The sequence below is a fragment of the Pseudophryne corroboree genome, chromosome 10 (genome assembly GCF_028390025.1).
Source record: "Pseudophryne corroboree isolate aPseCor3 chromosome 10, aPseCor3.hap2, whole genome shotgun sequence".
NCBI classification, from domain to species: domain Eukaryota; kingdom Metazoa; phylum Chordata; class Amphibia; order Anura; family Myobatrachidae; genus Pseudophryne; species Pseudophryne corroboree.
This window is the reverse complement of record NC_086453.1, coordinates 285,151,444-285,179,399: the sequence shown is the minus strand read 5'-3', so window position 1 is coordinate 285,179,399 and position 27,956 is coordinate 285,151,444.

Sequence of the window (27,956 nt, the reverse complement as noted above, 5' to 3'; positions counted from 1 at the left end):
TCTGATATTCTCTATGGTCATTTGAATGGCATCCCTATCTAAGGTGTCAATCTCCGCAGATAATGAATCTGCCCATGCCACAACCGCACTACAAACCCAGGCCGACGCCATAGCCGGTCTAGCAATAATACCGGAGTGAGTGTAAATGTGCTTCAAGGTAATTTCCTGCCTGCGATCAGCCGGTTCCTTGAGGGAAGCCGTATCCTGAGAAGGCAGTGCCACCTTTTTGGACAAGCGTGTCAGCGCCTTGTCCACTTTTGGTGAAGATTCCCAGCGTATCCTATCAGTTTGTGGAAAAGGATACACCATAAGAATCCTTTTGGGAACTTGTGGTCTCCTATCTGGAGAGTCCCAAGCCTTTTCGCACAATTTAGTTAATTCAAATGATGATGGAAAAGTGACTTCAGGCTTTTTCTCTTTATACATGTGTACCCTCGTGTCAGGGACAGGGGGTTCCTCAGTAATATGCAAAACCTCTTTAATGGCCATAATCATGTACCGAATACCTTTTGCCACCTTCGGCTGTAATTTTGCATCTTCATAGTCGACACTAGAGTCAGAATCTGTGTCGGTATCTGTGTCATCGATCTGGGATATGGTGCGCTTCTGAGACCCCGACGGGTCTGGCGCCACAGGGACAGGCATGGACTGGGTACCTGACTGATCCCTAGCTTCTGCCTTGTCTAACCTTTTATGCAATAGATTGACATTTGCATTCAAGACATTCAGCATATCCACCCTTTCCGGTGTCGGCGTTGCCGACGGCGACCTGACATTCAAACACTCCCCCTCTACAGTAAGCGAGCCTTCCTCGTCAAATATGTCGACACACGCGTACCGACACACTTCACACACACACACAGGGAACCCCTTTTCTGAAGACAGTATCCCTGTCAAGGCCCTTTGGAGAGACAGAGAGAGAGTATGCCAGCACACACCCCAGCGCAATAACCCTGGAGACCAACACAAAATGTTTTTCCCCAGCAGCGCTGTGTAATATGTAAACCGCCAATTATGTGCACCCCCCCCCCCTCTCTTTTAAGCACCCTTTCACCGTGTGTAAGCAGGGGAGAGTCCGGGGAGCTTCCTCTCAGCAGTGCTGTGGAGAGAAAATGGCGCTGGTGAGTGCTGAGGGAGAAGCCCTGCCCCCTCGGCGGCGGGCTTCTGTCCCGCTCAAACTTAGTGAAATATGGCGGGGGCTCTTTTATATACATGTACAGAGCCCACCTGTACACGTATATAGTCTTTTTTGCCATGCAGATGTTTATATTGCTGCCCAGGGTGCCACCCCTCCCCGCGCCCTGCACCCTTACAGTGACCGGAGTGTGTGAGGTGTATGGGAGCAATGACGCACAGCTGCAGTGCTGTGCGTTACCTCAGTGAAGCTGAAGGCTTCTGCCGCCTGACGACTTCTGTCTTCTGTACTTCTGGCTCTGTGAGGAGAACGGCGGCGCGGCTCCGGGGGTGGACGCCCAGTAAGAACCTGCGTTCACCCCCTCTGGAGCTAATGGTGTCCAGTAGCCGAGGAAGCAGAGCCTATTTTTGACAAGAAGGTCTGCTCCTCTCTCCTCAGTCCCTCGATGCAGGGAGCCTGTTGCCAGCAGTGCTCCCTGTGAAAAAGTAGTAAAAAGTAGAAAGAAAAATCCAAACAAAAATGCTTTCAGGCAGAGAACTCTGGAGAGCTCTCTGCAGTGCACCCATCTTGCTCTGGGCACAGTGTAAAACTGAGGTCTGGAGGAGGGGCATAGAGGGAGGAGCCAGTGCACACCCAGAATCCAAAGCTTTCTTAAAGTGCCCTATCTCCTGCGTAGCCCATCTATTCCCCATGGTCCTTACGGAGTCCCAGCATCCTCAAGGACGTTAGAGAAAGTAGCACGTTCCTGCGCATAGATATGCACAGGAATATATTATTAATATCACACTGTATTTACTGTAGTCTTGATATTTGGAGGGAACCCAGTGGAGGACATCTGCAAGTGCACCTGGACCAGGCATAGCCCATCTATTCAAACCGACCTATGACCCCTCATGTACTGTAAATGACCAGCCCTTTAACCTATGGATGAAGAGATTACAGTTTCCTTTGTTTCATGCTTTGGACCATTGTATAAAACCAAGCCTCCTGGCTGGCCTCAGTCTATTCTCTGAAGGTCATCTATTCAGATTGACTGAGGACCGGAACCGGGTTGCACAGGCGAACAAACGTATGTATCCATTGGTTGTAGCTTCTTCTCTTGTGTTATTGCATTTCTGTTGTAACCCCCTTTTAAGTAAATAATTGTTGTTGGGTTGGACCTCAACATTACATATACAATTGGTGTCGCATTTCCTTTCCTGTTAGGGGTTAAAGTGTATACGCCGCACGCGTAGCTATTTTGTGCTTACAGTGTGACGGTGTGCTTATGCAACGTGTACACATTACATAGAGGTTTAACTGACACACGATTAGTGGTTGCTGCAGCCTGAACATTTGTGTATTTAAGGTATTGCTCTTTTCCTGAAAGTTAATCAGACTTAACAGTCGTATTACCTTTTCTGCATGCAATAGGGAAGGAAGGAGCCCTCCCTATGTGTGATATGTGTCTACATATATGAATATATAGAACAGGGCATATATTAATCAACTGAAGTGAAAAAATAAATGTGTGTATGTATATATATATATATATATATATATATATATATATATATATATATATCTTTGCTCCCCCACCTCTACTAGCCTCCACAGATGACTCACAAACTCTGGGAAGGATGGATGCAGGGAGCTTCAGCACTGTTGCTGGAGAGCAGGAGTCAGACAGGAAGTGCTGGGGTGCTTGGGAGTTGAGGAGCTAAGCTCCGCACCCTCTGCTGTTCAACATATGGGTCCCTTTTAAAAATTATATGCTAGGGGGCGTGGCCAGGACGGGCATGGAGTAGCACTCATATTGTGCAGCTCTCCAGCCAATTCATCCTCTAATTACATCCTGTACCCCCCCTCTGGGTCCGACTTTGCAGCCACCGACCTATGAGTGTCCCCTGCCTCCCCCTGGAGTGAATTTGTGCCTGCTGCCGCTGTGTCTGGAGGTCCGGGAGCTTTGGACGCCGGCGGGACCTGATCCGTCCCGGGAGCTGCTGCCTCGTGCAGGGACCGGAAGTTCGGCTCTGCTCCTGTCTCGCTGCCGCTCGCTGCGGCCGTCTGGAGCGCCTGGGAGTGTGAGTGCCGTGCTCTCATCTGTTGCCCTGCTGAGTCTCTGTGTGGTCCGGGGGAAGCCGCGGGTGGAGTTCCCTGAGCAGTCTCCTCTGCTGCGGGGACGCGCTGCCCGCGAAACCGGAAGTGCGGCTCCGCTGTCCGCCGCCGCCTACACCAGCCTGTCGGGACACACTTGCGGGGCCTGTAACTATATGTGAGGCACCCATACACCTGTGGGGGAAGTCTGGACGAGTGTGGGGTCCCCTGAATTTCTGCAGGGTAACTGCCTTGGCGGCCATTTTCTGGACTCAGTCTGCTAGACTGGGACTCAGGTGCTGGGTAAGCTGGTGGATACTGGGATGCATATGACCCTCTCCCTCCTTCTATTTTAATCCTCAAGTGCCGGGAATCGATTTTATATGTCCTGCAGCTCTGGTTGGGAGTGATAATCCCTGCGCCCCTGCTGAAGTGGTCGGTCACTTTGCATTACATCCAGAGATTGTGGCCCTGCTGGCTATTTATACATATCTATAGTTTGCCTGACGCCCGTTTGCCGGCTGGGGTGGGCACCCCCCCTTTTCTTTGCCTATATTTGCTTTGATACGTCCTGCGGACCAGGAGAACCAACACCGTGCTGTCCAAAATGGTGAAGGGTCGCCAGACCGGCGCGGCGGCGGGAGCGATGGATAAGTTTGTTCGTGACCAGGGCCCCCAGCAGCGGAGAGGGGAGACTACAAGATCCGAGGCATCGCCCCCATCTCCTGCTTATAGCTCCGTCTCCTCTGACCCTCCAGATGCTGCACTGCAGAGAGTACTGGATGCGGTAACTGCCAGTGAAGTGCGTCTGGCTGATAAAATCGGGCAGGTGCAGTCCGACCTCTCCATTATTCATCAGGACCTCCAGCGGGTGAGAGAGAGAGTGGGAGAAGCGGAGACCCGTATTTCCAATATTGAAGATTCCGTCGGCCCGTTGGGTCGTCGCACTGATGCTTTGGAGTCTCAGATGAATGATGTGCGCAAAAAGCTCACGGACGTGGAGGGGCGTCTGCGGCGCAACAACGTCCGCTTCATTGGCCTGCCTGAGAAAGAAGAAGGCTCCGCTCCTGAAGAGTTTCTCGTAAAATGGCTCCGTGATTCTTTCGGAACTGAGGAATTCTCGCCTTATTTCACTGTTGAATGGGCCCATAGAGTTCCAATGCGCCCGCTGCCGCCGGGGGCTCCACCCCGTACCTTTATTGCTAAGTTCCTTCATTACCGTGATCGGGACACAATTCTGAGGCTGGCTCGTACTAAAGGCCCTCTGAAATGGAATGGATCGCCAATATCGGTATTTCCGGATTTTGCGGAGGATGTACAAAAAGATAGGGCTCAGTTTATACCTGTCAAGAGGAGACTCCGTGAACTTGACCTGCCGTATGCCATGCTATTCCCATCCAGACTGCAGGTAATGGCGGATGGGGAAACAAAGTTTTTCACGACCCCTCGTGAGGCCATGATGTGGCTGGACAGACGATTCCCGGCGAGACGTGCCCTTGCGGATTAGTGAATATCCGGCTGATCCTGGAAGCTGATTCTTTCCTGTTCTCCTTTTATGGCTACTTAATTTGTCTGTTTTAGATATATATGTTAGATATTGCGAAGCGATAGGATGCGGGCCTGCTTGAGTGCTGTTAATGCTTCCTTTAGCCCCCGCTACATTGTTCTCGCAGTTCAGACAGGATATATGTATATTCTTTAAGTCAGCCATGATATACTTGGTATGCTCTTGTTTATGACTATACCTTGGGGTTTTTGTTCTCTTTTCTTCCTGTTATACTTTCGATCTTTGTGTGGGAGGTGGGGGGGGGGGGGATTGCTAAATATTTGACCTGATATGGGTGGTTTTATGACATCCGAGTATGTTTTATTTTGGGTAGTAGATGGACCTAGAGCGCGGGTCTTTATGATCTCGTATGAAGCCACCATCTTCCCCAGGATCCGCGTGCACTGATGCACTGAAACCTTCTTTGGTTTCAATAGGTTCCTGACCATGGTCATGAGTTCCTGAACCTTTTCGATCGGAAGAAAAACCTTTTTCTGGTCTGTGTCTAGGATCAGGCCCAGAAAGGTCAGACGCGTTGTAGGAACTAGCTGGGACTTCGGTATATTGAGAATCCAGCCGTGTAGCTGCAACGTCTTCATGGACAGAGACACGCTGTCCAGCTACTTCTCCCGAGATCTCGCCTTTATTAGGAGATCGTCCAAGTATGGGATAATTGTGACCCCCTGCCTGCGCAGGAGCACCATCATTTCCGCCATTACCTTGGTGAAAACCCTCGGGGCTGTGGAAAGCCCAAACGGCAACGTCTGAAATTGGTAGTGACAGTCCTGCACTGCAAATCTCAGGAACGCCTGATGGGGGGGGGGGGATATTGGAACATGAAGGTATGCATCCTTTATGTCCAGGGACACCATCCAATCCCCCCCCCTCGAGGCTGGCGATGACCGCCCGGAGTGATTCCATTTTGAACTTGAACCTTTTCAAGTACAAGTTCAGAGATTTTAGGTTCAAAATGGGCCTGAACGAACCGTCCGGTTTCGGGACCACAAACAGAATTGAATAATATCCCTCTCCCTGCTGGAGATGAGGAACTGTGACAATCACCTGTTGAACATACAATTTTTGGATTTCTGTCAACACTGACTCCCTCTCTGACGGGGAAGTCGGCAGAGCCGATTTGAAAAACCGGCGAGGAGGCAAGTCTTCGAACTCTAGCCTGTATCCCTGAGCAACAATCTCTACTGCCCTGGGATCCACCTGCGATTGAACCCAGACGTGGCTGAAAAACCGAAGACGAGCCCCTACCAGATCTGCCTCCCCCCGGGAAGCCGCAGCGTCATGCGGTGGACTTTGCAGACGCAGGGGAGGACTTCTGCTCTTGGGAACTAGCTGTGTGCAGCTTCTTTCCCCTGCCTTTCCTTCTGGTAACAAAGGACGATCCCCGCACCTTCTTGTTTTTATTGGAACGAAAGGACTGCATTTGATAATGAGGTGCCTTCTTAGTATGCTGCGGGGGGACATAAGGTAAGAAATTCGACTTACCAGCCGTAGAGACAAGGTCCGAGAGGCCGTCTCCAAACAACTCCTCCCCCTTGTACGGCAAGGACTCCATGTGCCGCTTAGAATCGGCATCTCCCGTCCACTGCCGGGTCCACAGGAGTCGCCTAGCAGAAATAGACATAGCATTTATTCTGGAGCTTAATAAACAAATGTCTCTCTGAGCATCTCTCATATACAAGGTAGCATCTCTGATATTCTCTATGGTCATTTGAATGGCATCCCTATCTAAGGTGTCAATCTCCGCAGATAATGAATCTGCCCATGCCACAACCGCACTACAAACCCAGGCCGACGCCATAGCCGGTCTAGCAATAATACCGGAGTGAGTGTAAATGTGCTTCAAGGTAATTTCCTGCCTGCGATCAGCCGGTTCCTTGAGGGAAGCCGTATCCTGAGAAGGCAGTGCCACCTTTTTGGACAAGCGTGTCAGCGCCTTGTCCACTTTTGGTGAAGATTCCCAGTGTATCCTATCAGTTTGTGGAAAAGGATACGCCATAAGAATCCTTTTGGGAACTTGTGGTCTCCTATCTGGAGAGTCCCAAGCCTTTTCGCACAATTTAGTTAATTCAAATGATGATGGAAAAGTGACTTCAGGCTTTTTCTCTTTATACATGTGTACCCTCGTGTCAGGGACAGGGGGTTCCTCAGTAATATGCAAAACCTCTTTAATGGCCATAATCATGTACCGAATACCTTTTGCCACCTTCGGCTGTAATTTTGCATCTTCATAGTCGACACTAGAGTCAGAATCTGTGTCGGTATCTGTGTCATCGATCTGGGATATGGTGCGCTTCTGAGACCCCGACGGGCCTGGCGCCACAGGGACAGGCATGGACTGGGTACCTGACTGATCCCTAGCTTCTGCCTTGTCTAACCTTTTATGCAATAGATTGACATTTGCATTCAAGACATTCAGCATATCCACCCATTCCGGTGTCGGCGTTGCCGACAGCGACCTGACATTCAAACACTCCCCCTCCACAGTAAGCGAGCCTTCCTCGTCAAACATGTCGACACACGCGTACCGACACACTTCACACACACAGGGAACCCCTTTTCTGAAGACAGTATCCCTGTCAAGGCCCTTTGGAGAGACAGAGAGAGAGTATGCCAGCACACACCCCAGCGCAATAACCCTGGAGACCAACACAAAATGTTTTTCCCCAGCAGCGCTGTGTAATATGTAAACCGCCAATTATGTGCACCCCCCCCCCCCTCTCTTTTAAGCACCCTTTCACCGTGTGTAAGCAGGGGAGAGTCCGGGGAGCTTCCTCTCAGCAGTGCTGTGGAGAGAAAATGGCGCTGGTGAGTGCTGAGGGAGAAGCCCTGCCCCCTCGGCGGCGGGCTTCTGTCCCGCTCAAACTTAGTGAAATATGGCGGGGGCTCTTTCATATACATGTACAGAGCCCACCTGTACACGTATATAGTCTTTTTTGCCATGCAGAGGTTTATATTGCTGCCCAGGGTGCCCCCCCCCCCGCGCCCTGCACCCTTACAGTGACCGGAGTGTGTGAGGTGTATGGGAGCAATGACGCACAGCTGCAGTGCTGTGCGTTACCTCAGTGAAGCTGAAGGCTTTTGCCGCCTGACGACTTCTGTCTTCTGTACTTCTGGCTCTGTGAGGAGAACGGCGGCGCGGCTCCGGGGGTGGACGCCCAGTAAGAACCTGCGTTCACCCCCTCTGGAGCTAATGGTGTCCAGTAGCCGAGGAAGTAGAGCCTATCTTTGACAAGAAGGTCTGCTCCTCTCTCCTCAGTCCCTCGATGCAGGGAGCCTGTTGCCAGCAGTGCTCCCTGTGAAAAAGTAGTAAAAAGTAGAAAGAAAAATCCAAACAAAAATGCTTTCAGGCAGAGAACTCTGGAGAGCTCTCTGCAGTGCACCCATCTTGCTCTGGGCACAGTGTAAAACTGAGGTCTGGAGGAGGGGCATAGAGGGAGGAGCCAGTGCACACCCAGAATCCAAAGCTTTCTTAAAGTGCCCTATCTCCTGCGTAGCCCATCTATTCCCCATGGTCCTTACGGAGTCCCAGCATCCTCAAGGACGTTAGAGAAAGTAGCACGTTCCTGCGCATAGATATGCACAGGAATATATTATTAATATCACACTGTATTTACTGTAGTCTTGATATTTGGAGGGAACCCAGTGGAGGACATCTGCAAGTGCACCTGGACCAGGCATAGCCGATCTATTCAAACCGACCTATGACCCCTCATGTACTGTAAATGACCAGCCCTTTAACCTATGGATGAAGAGATTACAGTTTCCTTTGTTTCATGCTTTGGACCATTGTATAAAACCAAGCCTCCTGGCTGGCCTCAGTCTATTCTCTGAAGGTCATCTATTCAGATTGACTGAGGACCGGAACCGGGTTGCACAGGCGAACAAACGTATGTATCCATTGGTTGTAGCTTCTTCTCTTGTGTTATTGCATTTCTGTTGTAACCCCCTTTTAAGTAAATAATTGTTGTTGGGTTGGACCTCAACATTACATATACAATTGGTGTCGCATTTCCTTTCCTGTTAGGGGTTAAAGTGTATACGCCGCACGCGTAGCTATTTTGTGCTTACAGTGTGACGGTGTGCTTATGCAACGTGTACACATTACATAGAGGTTTAACTGACACACGATTAGTGGTTGCTGCAGCCTGAACATTTGTGTATTTAAGGTATTGCTCTTTTCCTGAAAGTTAATCAGACTTAACAGTCGTATTACCTTTTCTGCATGCAATAGGGAAGGAAGGAGCCCTCTCTATGTGTGATATGTGTCTACATATATGAATATATAGAACAGGGCATATATTAATCAACTGAAGTGAAAAAAAAATATGTGTATATATATATATATATATATATATATATATCTTTGCTCCCCCACCTCTACTAGCCTCCACAGATGACTCACAAACTCTGGGAAGGATGGATGCAGGGAGCTTCAGCACTGTTGCTGGAGAGAACAGTGCTGCTGTCAGCAGCAGGAGTCAGACAGGAAGTGCTGGGGTGCTTGGGAGTTGAGGAGCTAAGCTCCGCACCCTCTGCTGTTCAGCATATGGGTCCCTTTTAAAAATTATATGCTAGGGGGCGTGGCCAGGACGGGCATGGAGTAGCACTCATATTGTGCAGCTCTCCAGCCAATTCATCCTCTAATTACATCCTGTACCCCCCTCTGGGTCCGACTTTGCAGCCACCGACCTATGAGTGTCCCCTGCCTCCCCCTGGAGTGAATTTGTGCCTGCTGCCGCTGTGTCTGGAGGTCCGGGAGCTTTGGACGCCGGCGGGCCCTGATCCGTCCCGGGAGCTGCTGCCTCGTGCAGGGACCGGAAGTTCGGCTCTGCTCCTGTCTCGCTGCCGCTCGCTGCGGCCGTCTGGAGCGCCTGGGAGTGTGAGTGCTGTGCTCTCCTCTGTTGCCCTGCTGAGTCTCTGTGTGGTCCGGGGGAAGCCGCAGGTGGAGTTCCCTGAGCCGTCTCCTCTGCTGCGGGGACGCGCTGCCCGCGAAACCGGAAGTGCGGCTCCGCTGTCCGCCGCCGCCTACACCAGCCTGTCGGGACACACTTGCGGGGCCTGTAACTATATGTGAGGCACCCATACACCTGTGGGGGAAGTCTGGACGAGTGTGGGGTCCCCTGAATTTCTGCGGGGTAACTGCCTTGGCGGCCATTTTCTGGACTCTATACTGGGACTCAGATGCTGGGGAAGCTGGTGGATACTGGGATGCATATGACCCTCTCCCTCCTTCTATTTTAATCCTCAAGTGCCGGGAATCGATTTTATATGTCCTGCAGCTCTGGTTGGGAGTGATAATCCCTGCGCCCCTGCTGAAGTGGTCGGTCACTTTGCATTACATCCAGAGATTGTGGCCCTGCTGGCTATTTATACATATCTATAGTTTGCCTGACGCCCGTTTGCCGGCTGGGGTGGGCACCCCCCGTTTGCCGGCTGGGGTGGGCACCCCCCCCTTTTCTTTGCCTATATTTGCTTTGATACGTCCTGCGGACCAGGAGAACCAACACCGTGCTGTCCAAAATGGTGAAGGGTCGCCAGACCGGCGCGGCGGCGGGAGCGATGGATAAGTTTGTTCGTGACCAGGGCCCCCAGCAGCGGAGAGGGGAGACTACAAGATCCGAGGCATCGCCCCCATCTCCTGCTTATAGCTCCGTCTCCTCTGACCCTCCAGATGCTGCACTGCAGAGAGTACTGGATGCGGTAACTGCCAGTGAAGTGCGTCTGGCTGATAAAATCGGGCAGGTGCAGTCCGACCTCTCCATTATTCATCAGGACCTCCAGCGGGTGAGAGAGAGAGTGGGAGAAGCGGAGACCCGTATTTCCAATATTGAAGATTCCGTCGGCCCGTTGGGTCGTCGCACTGATGCTTTGGAGTCTCAGATGAATGATGTGCGCAAAAAGCTCACGGACGTGGAGGGGCGTCTGCAGCGCAACAACGTCCACTTCATTGGCCTGCCTGAGAAAGAAGAAGGCTCCGCTCCTGAAGAGTTTCTCGTAAAATGGCTCCGTGATTCTTTCGGATCTGAGGAATTCTCGCCTTATTTCACTGTTGAATGGGCCCATAGAGTTCCAATGCGCCCGCTGCCGCCGGGGGCTCCACCCCGTACCTTTATTGCTAAGTTCCTTCATTACCGTGATCGGGACACAATTCTGAGGCTGGCTCGTACTAAAGGCCCTCTGAAATGGAATGGATCGCCAATATCGGTATTTCCGGATTTTGCGGTGGATGTACAAAAAGATAGGGCTCAGTTTATACCTGTCAAGAGGAGACTCCGTGAACTTGACCTGCCGTATGCCATGCTATTCCCATCCAGACTGCGGGTAGTGGCAGATGGGGAAACAAAGTTTTTCACGACCCCTCGTGAGGCCATGATGTGGCTGGACAGACGATTCCCGGCGAGACGTGCCCTTGCGGATTAGTGAATATCCGGCTGATCCTGGAAGCCGATTCTCTCCTGTTCTCCTTTTATGGCTACTTAATTTGTCTGTTTTAGATATATATGTTAGATATTGCGAAGCGATAGGATGCGGGCCTGCTTGAGTGCTGTTTATGCTTCCTTTAGCCCCCGCTACATTGTTCTCGCAGTTCAGACAGGATATATGTATATTCTTTAAGTCAGCCATGATATACTTGGTATGCTCTTGTTTATGACTATACCTTGGGGTTTTTGTTCTCTTTTCTTCCTGTTATACTTTCGATCTCTGTGTGGGAGGTGGGGGGGGGGGATTGCTAAATATTTGACCTGATATGGGTGGTTTTATGACATCCGAGTATGTTTTATTTTGGGTAGTAGATGGACCTAGAGGGCGGGTCTTTATGATCCCCCCTCATTTGTTTTTGTTTTCGAGGGGGGAATGGTTGGTGGCTGGGTGCTACCTCCTAATTTTTCTGTTTCCTAGTTGTTCTCTATTCCCGAGAGTCATTACATTCTTGGCCCCGATTAAGGAGTGTTTGCACTGGTCGATGGTGCAACAAAGTTTGGTTTATTTTTATTTTTAGGTATGTACACTCAGTTCTGGGATCCAGGTATGCTGCATGTTGGGGGTGGTATACAGGGAGGGGGGTGGGGGGGGGATCTTGGGTTATATTTACTTTTTGAGCGGAAATGTATGTTGTGAAAGTACATGGTTTACTACTGTGCAATATAAGCAATGGTGTCTGGTCACTCAATCTGTACGTGGCGGGGCTGGCCGGCCGCGGGGTGATGCATCGATTATATTTTTGTTGTACTATGACGGGGATTAAGGTGTTATCGTGGAATGTGAGAGGCCTCAATGATAAAGTTAAGAGGTCTCTCGTACTCCGACAGATCAAACACTATGCCGCTGATATTGTCTGTCTTATGGAAACACACTTGGTGGGGAGTAAGATTCTCTCACTGAAGAGACCCTGGGTGGGTTGGGCATACCACTCTATGCACACGTCCGCCTCACGCGGGGTTTCGGTCCTTATTAAGCGGACCATCCCTTTTGTAATGGAATCTATACAAACGGATCCTTGGGGGAGATATGTGTTTTTGAAATGTAGATTATTTTATGTTCCTGTCCTCCTGCTAGCGGTCTATGTGCCCCCTCCATACTCTCCCGATGTTCTTAAGAGGGTTGCTGGGTTCATGGCCTTATCCCCCGGGGTGTCTGTTATTTGCCTAGGGGACTTCAATAATGTGCTAGATGCGGTAATGGATAGGCTCTCCATGTCTCCGTCTGCTGCATGTCCTGGGAGATCTGGTTTTGCAAATGTGGTGTCGGGGTTGGGCCTGGTTGATCCGTGGAGACTGAGACACCCTTCTCTTAAACAATACTCGTGTTTCTCACACTCTCACTCTTCGTTCTCTAGGATTGACCTGGCCCTCCTCTCGAGCGACATGGCTCCCCGCGTCAGTAATATTAGATATGAGACTAGGGGTATATCAGATCACTCCCCTTTAACCTTTAATTTAGACATTAATTGCGATAGGGGCCAAGCTGTGTGGAAATTTAACCCATTTTGGCTTGTTCACATGAGGGACGGCTCTGATCTGGTGGCCGCATGGCAGGAGTTCTTTGAGCTGAATAGTGCCGACCAGGCTATCTCTAATCTATGGGACACATTTAAGGCCTTTCTAAGGGGGAGTTTGATTAAACGGGTGTCTGATTTGAAATCTTTCTATAAGAGAAGGGAGGCTGAGTTGGAGGTCCGGAGTGTCGCTGCAGAGCTACAGTACTTGCAAGATTCTTTGATCAGTTCCAGGTCAGCCTGGTTGTCGGCTCAGAGGGAATGGAGAGATTACCTAATGGAAAAGACTCAGCATAGACTCCTCTTCTCATCTCATACCTTTTACGCTACTGGGGACAGGCCGGGGACATACCTGGCCTCTTTGGCTCGGGGAGACAGACCTACTAGTGTAGTGGTAGAGATTGTGAGCGCTGAAGGTGTTCACCTGACCCAGACTCCACAGATGACGGCTGAATTTGTATCCTTCTATAGTCGCTTGTATGAATCTAAATTGGATTGTACCTCATCGCAATTAAACGATTATTTGGACGGTGTCTGCTTCCCCACCCTATCCAGGGAGGCTTGTGACCTTTTGGAGGCGCCTATTTCCACCGATGAAGTTAGGGCAGCTATTGAGGCCTCCCCTAGTAGTAAAGCCCCGGGCTTGGATGGAATACCCTCTGAGGTCTATAAGCATAACTTGGATTTTTTTGTCCCACGTCTACTTGAGTTATATGGCCAGATTTTTACACAGGAGTCTCTCCCCCCGTCTATGGCGGAGGCAGTGATTGTGGTTCTCCCTAAACCTGACAAGGATCTTAAGAAGGTAGAGTCCTACCGTCCTATATCCCTCCTACCCACTGACATTAAAATTTTGGCTAAGGTGTTGGCTGGCAGATTAAATACAGTTATATCCCACATTATACACCCGGATCAGACGGGATTTATGCCTAATAAATCGACCTCCATTAATCTAAGACGTCTGTTTACTCACCTACAAATCCCCCGGGCGGACCCTTCTTCCTCCATAATCGTTTCGTTGGATGCCGCTAAGGCTTTTGACTCTGTGGAGTGGGAGTATTTATGGGAAGTTATGCGTAGATTTGGTATTGGCCCGAAATTTATTAAATATGTTCGGCTGATGTACTCCTCTCCCTCGGCAAGGGTGGCGGTTAATGGCTTCGTATCTCACTCCTTTCCCTTATCTAGAGGCACACGACAGGGTTGTCCCTTGTCCCCCACCCTGTTTGCTATGGCCATCGAACCCCTTGCATGTCTTCTGAGAGCAGATGCGGGTATCTATGGACTTAAAGTGGGTGCCCGGGAGGACAGGGTGGCCCTATATGCTGATGACGTTCTGATGTTTGTGGACCGCTATGCTGAGTCTATGCCTAGGATCTTGGAAATTGTTGTTGGGTTCGGGCGATACTCTGGTCTCCTGATAAACTGGGAGAAATCCTTTATTATCCCACTTAAGGGCGAAGTCCCTGCCTCCCCATTGGTGGCTCTTCCATTGAGGTGGGTGGAATCCTTCAAATATTTAAGTGTCTAATGACCCTCAAAGATTCTCTTCTCTTAATATTACCCCTCAAATAATGTATCTCCGCGGCCGGGTGCAGACGTGGGGTAAGTTGCCTTTAACGGTCACGGGGAGGGTTAATATGGTTAAAATGAGGGGTTTGGCCCTCCCCAACTTCCGTTTCTACTATTACGCGGCGCAACTGACGCATATCTGGGAGTGGGTTAATGACCTCGATGCCCTGGCTCTGCATTCACTGATGCTGCATCATGACTACCCGGGGGGCTCCCCACTACAACTACTTCTCTGTGGTAGCGTTAAAATGTCCACATTACCGCTTATTAAGCAATCCCTTCTAATATGAAAAATGGTGCACTCTGTGATGCGGGGCCATGGCGTTGACCCTGACACCCCACTGGATAACATATATGGGTTACCGGAACTGTGTCATCTTCAGGTCCGAGAAGTTTGGGGAAGATGGGGAGTATCATCTTTGGGCCATTTATATAGTGATGGGACTCTTAGCTCATTCCAGCAACTTCAGCACGCACACAACATTCCCTCAAGGTTCTTTTTTCAATTCCTACAGTTGAGACACGCGCTGGCAGCCCAGTTCCCAAATGGCCCTCCAGTCTTGGCTGACTCCCCGGTTAAATTAATGCTGCAAACGCTAGACTCGGGACATTTAGTCTCTAGGATATATGGTCGTATCCTGCAAATGCACCACAGCGACCCTCTTACGGCTCTTCGGGGTAGATGGGAGTCAGATGGGGGTATGCTATCGGACGATGCATGGAATACTGCTATGGGAGCCCATAGGATCTCCACTTCCTCTGTTAGATACCAGCAAATACAACTATACATTCTACACAGGGTGTATATGACCCCGGTGAGGTTAGCGCATATCGGGGGTTCCCACAGCTCACAATGCCCTAGATGTGGAGCTGTGGATGCAGATTTCTGGCACTTACTGTGGGTGTGCCCTGGCGTGTCTGTGTTTTGGACGGCTGTTATACGTACCCTGTGTGACACAGGTATTCCCTCCTTCGTATGTACTCCTGCGCTCTGTACACTGCTGATTGTGGACGAGGAAGTTTTAGATCCGCCTAGTAGGCGATATGTTATTAATTTATGTGCCTTAGCTAGGGTTTGTATTGCCCGGCTATGGCTGGCCAGTGAGGCCCCGGCATTTAGGGCGTGGATATCCCTGGTTAATGAAACAATTGCACATGAAAAATTTGTGTTTCTGGCTAGGAAGGTGGAGAGGAAATGGTCCACAATATGGGGCAGATGGATGGACTCTAAATACTACAAAGATAGGTAATGACTAGACCTGTATTCTTCCCCGTATATTGGTCTGGGATGTTGTGGGAGGGGGGCGCCCTCGCGGCCGGTCTTGCCTTGCTACGATATATGTAACATACTATGCCAATTCTGCTATGCTTATGAGTTTAAGGAAACTGTTATGTATAGGATATGTTGAACTAGTACACCATTGCTCTGTGATTACATGTTCTACAAGAAATAATATCTATTAGATGCATTATATGCTGTATACATGTACTGCTGTTTCTACACATGTTGTGTGTGGATAATGTATGTGAGTTGTTTGTGTGAAATGTTAAAGCAAAACTGAAAAACTTCAATAAAAAACATTGAATTTAAAAAATTATATGCTAGCGCTGCTGTAATTAGTTTGTGCTGTGGTAAGCCTGTTGTGAGGTGTCTCTGTTATCCCCTTTGACTATATTGCGCACTGCGGGCTGCTAAGCTGACCCTAATCACCACCCTATTCTTCTCCTGGACTCCCTGCTAGCCAGGGTGCCGGGTAATACTCACAGGCTGCCGTGCTGGCCAGTGGTGGTGGGCTGATAAGGACCAAAAACACAAACCACAAGCAGCTGCGTTTGGAAAACCCCAGAGACCAGTGTTTCTGTAGCCAGGGACACATGCATCAGCCTCAAAAGGCAGTGACTAGTCCCCCTGGCAGCTCCAACATCGCAGGCAGACTGGGGCACTGCTGTCTGCTTGTCCTCAAAGCTTGTCTTGCTGCTGAAATGTCTTTAAATTTAAAAAAGACTGCTGCAGAAAGTCAAGAGTGTGACCGGCTCCATGGGGCAAATTTCTAAAACTGGTCAGGAAGGGAGGAATAGCCGGCTCCACTTTTTCACCCGTCTATACCCCACTGTCATAAGCCTCCAGTGCCCCCTAGTGGATGAAAGAGAAATTAAGATTCTCTAAAAAATACCACATGGTATGAATAAAGGAGTTTCGGGAGATCTTCCCATTAATATATAATAGTTCCTTTTTGGCTCTGAGGAGACCAGATGCAGAACTACCATTGGTGCACCAGGTGCATTAGGACTATGGGTCCCACTGTTGTCCAGACCAGCAATGAGTTATTCCCTGCCTCTCCGCTCCCCCCGCACAAACCATTTTGAGCAATGTCAGATAAATGGCCCAGTGAAGGAAGCAGAGTGGGCCCCACTGCCTGAGGGACCTACCCCTTACCTTAGGAATAGGAAGGCAGGGTTGTTTTTGTGTGTGTTGGACTGATAGAGGAGTCCTGCTACCTATCTGCGCTGATGATCACAGCCACTTACTGCTTCTAAATAACAGATAGCAGTACATTTTTCTGATTCACTGCTCACTGTGAATTAAAGGCAGCCCACAACTGGTGTAACTGGCACTGCAAAGTCTGCCTGACCGAGTACCAAAATGAGGGAAGCAGAAGGGTCAGGGGGCCCCTGTCACACACCAAGCAGATGCCAGTGTGTTCCTGCCCCCGCCAAGGTACATGCCCCCATTCTCCTCATCACACAGGACATTGTGCCTGTACCCCTGGCATTACTGTGTGGGGCATATTATGGTGCAGGGCGCATTACTGTGTGATGCATAATATGGTGCAGGGGGCATTACTGTGTGGGGCATAATATGCTGCAAGGGGCATTACTGAGTGGGGTAAAATACGGTGGAATTTTTTTCTTTCCTGTAGTCTTTTCTTTGCAAGACCAGATCCATTTTAATGATGCCACACCCACCTCAGCACACGCAAAAAATTACTTTTTATAATGTTTATTTCATTTTTTTATTATTCCCACTGGGAGCCAAAATGTCTAGAAACGACTAGGGGATCCGGTCTCTAGGTTGACAATGTTTAGGTTGACCACTATTGGTCGACAGTAACTAGGTCGACAGGGTTTCTAGGTCGACATGTTGTAGGTCGACAGGCCAAAAGGACGACATGAGTTTCTCACATTTTTTTGAACTTTTTCATACTTAATGATCCACGCAGACTACGATTGGGAATAGTAACCTGTACCGAGCGCAGCGGTAGCGGAGCGAGGCACCTTGCCCGAAACATGGTGAGCGGACACGGTGCACTAATTGGGGTTCCCGGTCACTGTAAGGAGAAAACGACACCAAAAGAACATTAAAAAACACGTTGACCTTTTGACCTGTCGACCTAGACCATGTCGACCTAAAGACCATGTCGACCTACTTGCTGTCTACCTAAACATGGTCGATCTACTTACCATCGACCTTACATACCACAGCCAAACGGCTCTGTGACTACCTTTAATCCTTGCCATATTTTAAGAAATAATTCGCTATTTTTGTGTATGCCTACCACCTATTGTGTATGCCTACTGTGGCTTTATTGCTATTGGATTGTATGTCAGTGATACTTGTTTTGTGGTGCTTTACAAAATAAAACTTGCTTAAAAAAAACATAAAAAATTACCCTTCCGTAGGGTCCCAATGTTCTAATTCAACAAACTAATATGTTAATACAAATGAACTGTAAATGTAATAATAATGCTGTATTACACAATGTCCTATGAATCTAGCTCTGTTTAAACAACAAAAATAAACTCATCATAAGTGTTTCTTATGTTTGACACAAGGGATTCATTAACACAAAGGCAATTATTCTTATTTTGTACAAACCTCACTGTGCTTTGATCATTAAAAATACTTCTGGGATTTATTAAAATCTTCAAAGATAACATTGTATTTATGGATACAAAATAACAGGCATCTCTATATTCCATCTAATTTAAATGCTATACAGTAAACAAATACTATTAGAGAGGTTGGTGGGTGATGCAAGTAATAAACTAAATCAGTATTTTGCTCCACTATATATCTAATTATCTTTTGACATTTCTTAAAGGAAAACAACCAATTTGAAAGTTTCCTCATATAAAATGTAAAACGTAAACACGGACAAATATACAGTATATATAAGATGACTATTAGAGCTGAAGTTCAACTCCAGGGGATCAGTAAGAATAAAAAAAGGCCACATTTCCCCAGATATTGAAAAATAGCATAGTAATTTCAGTATGGACACCTTGAGAAGTACTGGTCCATTCATACATTGTAACTGACAACTAAACTAAAAGTACTTAAACGAGTGCTGGTGTAACTATTATGTAAATAACAAAATGTTAAAAAAGCGGATTCAGAATATAGTAATACAATCAAAAACACACAATGTTTAAAAATGTGGGGTTTGTAAGGGTTGCTTGTATTTGCGGCTAGTTAAACTAGAAGTTAAAGGACCATTTAGCAAAGGGTAGGAGGGAAGTTGAGTTACTGGTAGCCACTGGCAAATTGTTAAAAAAAAAAAAGGAGGAGTTATGGTAGACTTACCATTGTTAACTCTCTTTCTGAAAGGTACACTGGTTCCACAGGAAAACATCGGGGTGTAGAGTGGATCTTGATCCAGAAGCACAAACAGGCTAAAGCTTTAGGCGGTCCCGGGATGCATTGGGGCCTCCTCTATAAACCCTGTCTCCAGGCACTGGAGCTCAATTTCGTTAACCAGTCAAATGCAGGAGCAGGTAAGAGAGAAGGCAGATGTTAGTCACATAGAACCACATTCTCAAGACAGTAGAAGGTACCAGGGCTAATGCCATACAAACCCATAGAAGCTAGGTGCATCAGGGTCGTCGCCCTGTTGAACCAATGTACCTCACAGAAAGAGAGTTAACAATGGTAAGTCTACCATAACTCTCCTTTTCTGCAGCAGTATACATTGGTTTCCACAGGAAAACATTGGGGATGTCCTAAAGCAGTTCCTCAAGGGAGGGGACGCGCCTTAGTGGGCATGAGAACCCAGCGTCCAAAGATAGCTTCCTGGGAGGCGGAAGTATCAAAGGCATACAACCTAATAAAAGTGTTCACTGAGTACTACGTAACCAACGCGCCACGGCGGGCCGCCCAAGAAGGTCCAACAGACAGAGTAGAATGGGCTTTGATAGCAGCAGGAGCTAGAGGTCCAGCCTGCGCATAAGCTTGTGCAATCACCATTCTAATCCATCTGGCCAAAGTTTGCTTATTCGCAGACCAGCCAGGTTTGTGGAAACCAAACAGTACAAAAAGGGAATCTGACCTCCTAATAGAGGCAGTCCTCTCCACATAAATACAGAGAGCCCACACCACATCCAAGAACGCTCTTTGGAAAACAAGTCCAAAGAGATAAAGGCCAGAACCACAATCTCTTGGTTAAGGTGAAAAGATGACACCACCTTAGGCAAATAACCCGGTCGAGTTCGTAGAACTGCCCGGTCACTGTGAAAAATCAAATAGGGTGGACAACAGGACAAAGCGCTTAAGTCCAATACTCGTCTTGCAGAGGCAATAGCCAGCAAAAACAGGACTTTGGCCGTAAGCCATTTAAGGTCCGCCAACTCAAGAGGTTAAAATGGAAACTCTTGCATGGCCTTAAGTACAACAGTCAAATCCCGTGGAGCCACAGGAGGGACATAGGGAGGCTGACTCCTAAGTACCCCCTGAGTGAAAGTATGAACATCAGGTATAGAGGCAATTTTTCTCTGAAACCATACCGACAAGGCAGATATGTGAACCTTGAAGGTGGCCAGACGAAGACCTAGGTCAAGGCTTCGTTGCAGAAAAGCCAGAATTCTGGACGTTCTGAAATGATATGCATCATAATTCTTATCAGCACACCAGGTGAAGTAATAATTCCAGACTCTGTAATAAATCCGGACAGATGCAGTTTTGCGGGCTTTCAGCATAGTCTAAATAACCGCCTTGGAAAATCCTTTGGTTCTCAGGAGTGATGCTTCAAGAGCCACGCTGTCAAAGCCAGTCTGGCCAGGTCTGATTAAAGACAAGGGCCCTGTACGAGAAGGTCCGGGTGCTGTGAAAGTAGAAGGGGTCTCTCTGTCAATAGACCCTGTAGGTCTGAAAACCAATTCCTTCGAGGCCATGCTGGAGCGACTAGCAGTAGTATTCCTCCATCTTGTTTGACCTTCTGTAATAACCTTGGCAGGAGTGACACTGGAGGGAACACATAGGGCAGCTGGAAGTTCCATGGAATCGCCAGTGCTTCCACGAATGCTGCTTGAGGATCCCTGGTCCTTGATCCGAAGATCGGTACCTTGTGATTGTGTCGAGACCCCATGAGGTCTACGTCCGGTAGGCCCCATTTGTCCACTAGGAGTTGAAAGACTTCCGGATGAAGACTCCACTCTCCGGCATGCACGTCCTGGCGACTGAGGAAGTCCGCTTCCCAGTTTAGGACACCTGGAATGAACACTGCCGATATGGGTTGCAGATTGCGTTCTGCACAACAAAGGATTTTTTGACACTTCCATTATTGCCATACGGCTTCGAGTAGCAGTATTACATCTCAAATAAGCACAGATTTCTCAGATTTTCCCTTATATAGGATAAAGGGAAGAATCCCTTTTCTCCCTTTCTTCCCCATTTCCTCCCCCATTTCTTCTCTTTTCAATTCCACTTTGTCTCTTTCTCTCTATTGTCAGACTGGTTTTTTATGAATCTTTTGATCACTTGAAAACAGACTATGTGTGAATAGTTATAACCTTATATATTTATATAAATACGATTTTGTAAAATTCATAAAAAATTCATATATAAGTAATTTATTTTATTTTATACATTTTATAAGTTTGTTATATTCTTATAACAAAAGTTTTAATCATTAAATATAATGACAACTTTGCCCCTGCAAGGAAGGAAGGAGTTAACACATATATAATGGGACACTATAGAAAGGACCAATCACTGGAAAGCTCCAGGCATATAAGACACTCTTTATGGCATGACAGCTATCCCTGACGAAGCCCTGCATGGGAGAAACGCGTTGGCTCACTGCATGCTAATCACAGGAGCCGGAGCCCGACCTGAACTGCCGCTGATTTGCTGACGAGACGTATCCCCGGAAGCCGCGAAACCGGAAGCGACTGGCCTGCGTTCCACGCTTGCGGGCCAGACGATACGAGGTGTATCGAAGCTCTGGGAATCGGCTGACCGGCCCCACCGGAGGTCCACGAGGTACAACAAGGTACGGACCCGGTAGAGGAGGGAACGGAGGACTCTAAACGCTACAACCTACAGGTACCATAACCTAACAAGCACCAGCTCACACATTCGTAGTGGGTAATATAGGAGAGTGCTGGGAGCTACCTGCATATTAAAAACGGCCGCAGTGGAAGGGTAAAGTGATCCGTGACAGTCCCAAAAAGTTTGTGAGCCACCAAATTGAGCTACGGGGACGAGGCGGCACACGGCTATATATATATATATAAGAAAGTCCACACAATTTAGAAACTGTTCCTCTAAAGGACATTAAGTGTCATCTACGTGGGATGAGCAGATCTCGGGACTTCTTTCAACGCCTTTGGGGCGATTATTGAATCATATCAGTAATAAGCATTGATACACTAACATGAATGTATGATTATCTGTGAAAGGCAGTAAATTTACATAATCATTACACCATTATGTTTATCAGATTATGCTAAAATAAAATTGTTAACTCTCTGGATGAAATTTCATGATTTTATAGCATGTTTTAATATGTTTAATACACAAATAAATTTAGATTTAATCAGTCTGACCTACTCCTTCTGATACTCTTTCTATAACCCCTGGTGCGCCAAGGTATTTTCTTGTTTTTGACTCCAGTTCGTGCTAGTAAGGGTACTAGTTTATCTGTCGGCTGCACCATTTCGGCTAACCATTACACTTGACCACTACGGTCTCTCTCATCATCTATTCTATAACTTTTATACTTTTCTCTGTCCTTCACACTATTCTTTTCCCCACTTTTTCCAAACTAACGTTCTCCTAAACCAAAGGGGTTTGCGCAGATAGTATTTGTCCCCATACGGCTTTGAGTGCCACCTTGATTGTTTATGTATTCCACCGTATGGCGTTGTCTGACCGTACTTGAACAGGCCTGTTCTGTACCAGAGGCAGGGCGAGAGATAGTGCATTGAACACCGCCCTCAATTCCAGAATGTTTTTTGGGAGGAGTAATTCCTCCTTGGTCCAACGACCCTGAAATGAGTGTTGCTCCAACAACACACCCCATCCCCTGAGACTGGCATCCGTTGTCAGCAGGACCCAGTCTGGGATCCAGAACGGACGGCCCCTGTTTAATCGCTGGTTCTGTAGCCACCAGTTCAGCGACAGACAAACCTCTGGAGTTAAAGTGATCCTCTGAGACCTGATCCGATGAGGCTGGCCATCCCATTTGGAAAGGATTAAGTTCTATAATGGGCGGGAATGAAATTGAGTGTACTCTACCATGTCAAATGCCAACACCATCAGGCCAAGTACTTGTATCGACACTCTGCGGCATAAAAGGAAGCATCTTATCTTGTCCTGAAGTTTCAGGACCTTTTCTGGAGACAGAAAAAGCCTGTGACTGTGTGCGTCCAGAAGTGCCCCTTAGGTGCACCATGCTCTGAGCTGGGACCAGCGAGAACTTTTTCCAAGTGATAAGCCACCCGTGGGCTTGCAGGAAGTTTACAATCATTTGCAGCTGACTGAGGACGACATTGTGGGAATTTGCCAGAAACAGCAGGTCGTCCAGATACAGCAGGATTCTGATCCCCTGGTGACGGATATAGGCCGTCATAACAGTCATGACCTTGGTGAAGATCCAATGAGCCGTGGCCAGTCCAAATGGTAGAGCCTGGAATTGATAATGTAGGTTGCCAATAGCAAACCGCAGAAACTACTGGTGATAAATGGCAATAGGTATATGCAGGTATGCATCCTGTATATCCAGGGATGCCATATAGTCTCCGGGTTCCATAGCCAGTACAATTGAGCACAGTGTCTCTATATGAAACCTGGGCACTCTCACAGACTTGTTCAGGGATTTGAGGTTGAGTATAGGCCGAAGGGACCCATTTGGTTTCGGAACTAGAAACAGAGTCGAGTAATAACCTCTGCCTCCCTGGGACTGAGGTACCGGCACAACCACTCCTGTACTCAGGAGTGAACTGACACTTGTTTGCAAAGCTTGCGCCTTTAACGGATCCGAAGGTAGAACCATAGTGTAAAACTGGCGAGGGGGGACATCTCTTAAAAGAGACAACGTACCTGTGAGAGACAACTTCCAGCACCCATGTGTCTGAAGTGTTCTTTAACCATACCTGGGTGAACTGTAGAAGTCAGCCTCCCACCCTGGGGTCCCTCAGGGGAAGACCTGCCCCGTCATGTAGCAGGCTTGACTTGTTTGGAAGCAGGCTAATGGGCCGCCCAGGATTGTTTGGCCTTGGGCTTTGTGGTTTTGGGAGCACGAGTCTGTCACGGGTATGCCTGACCTTTTGCTTTCCCTTGAGGCCGAAAGGAATAAAATAAAAAGTAGTACCTTTTGCCTTGCCTGTGCAGAAGGATTAGTATTTGGGAGAAAAGCAGTCTTAGCAGCTGCTAACTCAGACACAATTTTATTCAGGTCTTCCCCAAACAAAATGTCCCCAGTAAAGGGGAGTACCTCCAAGGTCTTTTTGGAGTCTAGGTCCACTTTCCATGACCTCAACCACAGAATCCGGCGAGCCAGGACAGACTTAGTCGATGCCTTGACTGCCAACACACCCGCCTCAGAGGACGCCACCTGAAAGTAATAGACGCCAGTGGTAATGTGAGACAGGTATTGTCTGGCCTTGTCAGAGATATCCTCGGGCAGCTCATCCTCTAATGCCTGAACCCACGCTTCAATACCTTTAGCAGCCCAGGAGGCAGCAATAGTGGGTCTATGTACAGCACCTGTCAGGGAGTAAATAGACTTCAGGCATCCATCCACATGTTTAATATCAACCACTAAGGCAGGGACATCAACCTGCAAGGGAGGATCCTCATCAGGAACACCAGATTCAGTGTCTGACAGGACCGTATGCTCCCCTCCTCTTCAGATGAAACATCAGAGAGGTATGTGGACTGTGAGGAGGAAGTAGCCCACTTAGATGTCCCAGAAGCATGGGAGTGACCTGGGGTGGATATCTGTTTAACCAAGGACTGATTTAATTGTTGCAGCTGGTTAGATACATTTTCCATCCAAGGCAGATAACCATAGGGACAATATGTGGCTGTAGTGGTACAGGTGGTCCCATAGGGGGCGTAAGGAGTTCTACCAGAGTACCTAGTAGGTTAGTGAACGCCACCCAGGGTGGCTCCTGAGTAGACCCAGGAGCTGCCAACTGAGTAGGAGGTGTATGACACATGGGCCCTCATTCCGAGTTGTTTGCTCGCTAGCTGCTTTTAGCAGCATTGCACACGCTAAGCCGCCGCCCTCTGGGAGTGTATCTTAGCTAAGCAGAATTGCGAACGAAAGATTAGCAGAATTGAAAATAGAAAATTCTTAGCAGTTTCTGAGTAGCTCCAGACTTACTCAGCCATTGCGATCAGTTCAGTCAGTTTCGTTCCTGGTTTGACGTCACAAACACACCCAGAGTTCGCCCAGACACTCCCCCGTTTCTTCAGACACTCCCGCGTTTTTCCCAGAAACGCCAGCGTTTTTTCGCACACGCCCATAAAACGGCCAGTTTCCGCCCAGAAACACCCACTTCCTGTCAATCACACTCCGATCACCAGAACGAAGAAATTTCTTTGTTAAGCCGTGAGTAAAATACCAAACTTTTTAGCAAATTTACTTGGCGCAGACGCACTGCGAACATTGCGCATGCGCAGTTTGCGATAAATCGCTCCGTTGCGGAAAAAAAACTAACGAGTGAACAATTCGGAATGAGGGCCATAGTACATAAACCATCATACAAAACTTCCCCTTCTGGTAAATCCTTGGAGCATGCTCTGCTTGATGCAGGAGCTTCCACTGATTTACTGCTCTTTCTGGTAGACAATCTGTAAATATGCAACAACAGAGAAACTTGGGGGGGGGGGGGGGGGGGTCATTCAGAGTTGATCGTAGCTGTGCTAAATTTAGCACAGCTACGTTCATTCACACTGACATGCGGGGGGATGCCCAACACAGGGCTAGTCCGCCCCGCATGCCAGTGCCGCCCCCCCCCCCCCCCAATGGTCCAGCCACACCTGCGTTGGCCGGATCGTGCTACCGTCCAGCCCCCTCCCGCCCAGCGACCCCCTCTGCGGTGATCGCTAGGCAACGACGGCTGGCATGCGCAGTTCCGACCCGAACGCTGCGAGAAACTGCAGCGAGCGATCGGGTCTGAATGACCCCCTAAATACGATAAAGTCACAACGCTATATACAGGCAGCTTTACAAAGGAGACCTTGCCCTGCAGTCCCGGAGACTAGCCGCAGCTATGCTCAGAAGATGGTGCCCAGCATCTCAGTCAAGGAGTGAGGGATAGTGTGAGGCAGCACCAGGGCGGGAAAATCTGCTCAGAGATGGCACCCTGGGCTGGGGGAGGGGCTACAGGTCAAGCACCACCTCTCTTATGCTGGACTTCCACTCCGGGTACTGTGAGTCTTATTAAATGGGGTGTTAGTACACCCGACCTGTACTCGGATGCCCCGGTGGTCTAATGGGATCCCTGCTTGGAGACAGTGTCCACGCCAGCGCCGCAACCAGTCTCCCTATGATGCGAATGGAATGCGATTTAATGGCGGGTCCCACCTGGGGAACACTCTTACCTCCTCCCCGTAGCAGCCACGCGAACTAGGAGAGCGTCTGCAACCGTGTGCCTAACGCCACAAGTACCCGGGAACTGAGCCATGGAAGTATGTGCCGCCGCTTGGGAGGTGATGGAGCTGCATTGCTGAAGTGTCACCCTGACATACAGCACTACAGCCCGGCGAAGAAATCTTCTTAGCAAGCTTTTTCAGGGCTGCCCAGTGCAGACTTCCTGTTAGGTGACCTGCTGCTGCAGGCACCAACTCGAAACTGAGCTCCAGCGCCTGGAGGTGGGATTTATAGAGGAGGCCCCAATGCATCCTGGGACAGCCTAAAGCTTTAGCCTGTTGATGCCTCTGTATCAAGATCCACTCTACATCCCGATGTTTTCCTGTGGAAATCAATGTATCCTGCTGCAGAAAGGTAATTTACAAAGTGGGACTGCACATGGCAATGTGACATTATAAAGTGACATCGTGAGTCGTACCATGCTATGACCACTCCCTTCTTTTGCTGTAGTTGTGTCTGCAACTATGTGCTTATGCTAGTATTAGCCCTTCACCTCATGTAAAAGTGTGCGTCTAACTGTGCAAGGGCTGATATGTCCAATTTGAGCATCTTTAGATGAAACCATCAGTCTCACTATCAAAACATACGCTGGCTTTTGGTAGGGACAGATTTTCCATCTGAGCATGGTATCACAACCCAGAGCTCCCCTGCCTGATACTTACCGTTGCAGAGCCGTCACATTTCCTGTGGGGGTTCCCTGTGGTCTGCTGTCTTCTGTCGCAGCTCTGCTGGCTATCCTTTTCTATCCTATGGGGCCACACACTGTCTCGGCATCTTCTTCCATGTGGCTCCTGTTGGCTCCAGCTCCTGGGTGCCGCCATCTTCAGTGGAATCACCTAACAACTCCACCACCAATGGCATGGACCAGCTGACTCTAGCAACCAATTGACAACCAGCCGCCCCTATAAAAGCCCTCTCTAGAGGGTTGGCTGGTTGCCAGTGCAATGTTGCTCCTAACCAGCATCCTGTGGCTCAGCAGCTTACTTTCCAGTGTTCTAACACTTCCATGGTACCACACCTCAGCATCACCGGTTCCAGCATCACCAGTCCCAGCCTGATCTCAAGCGTCACCGGTCCCAGTCCGGTCTCCAGCGTCACCGGTCCCAGCGGTTTCAACCTGGTCATCAGCATCACTGGTTCCAGACCAGTCTCCAGTGGCACTGGTCCCAGCCCAGTTTCTAGCACTACCGGTCCCAGCCTGGTTTTGTCCTGGATCTCAGAATTGTAAATAGGATGCTGATTCCTGTTTCAAGGTTCAAGATGAAGATTCCATTGCCTTGGAAAAATATACTATCATTGACCTTGTATCTTTTGCAGTAGTGAATCTGACTCCTACACCGGCCATTGGCCATTCAAAAGACTTTTAAGTTTATTCAAAGATCTTATTGGTGGCCCACTCTTAAAATATAATACCATATAGGACATTGTTGACAGCTTCTCAAAAAAGGTCCATTTTGTGCCTCTCAATGGTCTGCCATCTGCCGCCAAGCTTCCCACATAGACCATATCAGATGGTGGAGTACAGTTTGTGGCGAGAAACAAATCTTCAGACAAATGGCAAACTGAGAGGGTAAATCAGGATTTGTAAACCTTCCTATGATTCTACATATACTCTTCTCAAGACTACTGGGCCAAATCACTACCTTGTGCAGAATTCACAAACAATAAATCAATATAATTCTTCTGCAAATTTTACGCCATTCTTTACCGTCTACAGTCCCTTGGTGGAGTGAC